Raw genomic sequence first — 432 nt, 5'->3', positions numbered from 1 at the left:
CCCGTCTCCACTTTTGCTCCCATCACCAGAGTGGAGGGGTTTACTGGGCTGAACTTTCCCTCAGTACCCCCCCGGAGCCAAGTCTGGCGGAAGCACTCGGAGCAAAAGTGTCCAGGTTGGACCAGCGTCCTGTCCCTCCAGGGAGACGCGACCAGACGGTGACGTCGCTCTCCAACCGAGCCCAGCAGTGTGCTTTCCAGGTGGTCGCAGCGAACAACAATGTCACCCTGCTGGCCTACAGCATCTCCAAAAGGCTGGAGGACACAGGCCTGCCTGAGGAGATGAGGAGCTTGCTCTGCAAAGCATCTGACGTCATCCTCAACCTGTGTGCCTCCTCTGCGGTCTGCCTGTCTCGCATCGCCGCCTGGATGACAATTATCCAGAGGTCCACCTGGCTCTGACCCCCCCCCCCCTCCTTGCCGGAGAAACTGC

The sequence above is a fragment of the Nematolebias whitei genome, chromosome 6 (assembly GCF_014905685.2).
Source record: "Nematolebias whitei isolate Nwh7 chromosome 6, NemWhi1, whole genome shotgun sequence".
Taxonomy (NCBI): Eukaryota; Metazoa; Chordata; class Actinopteri; order Cyprinodontiformes; family Rivulidae; genus Nematolebias; species Nematolebias whitei.
This window is presented reverse-complemented; position numbering follows the sequence as displayed.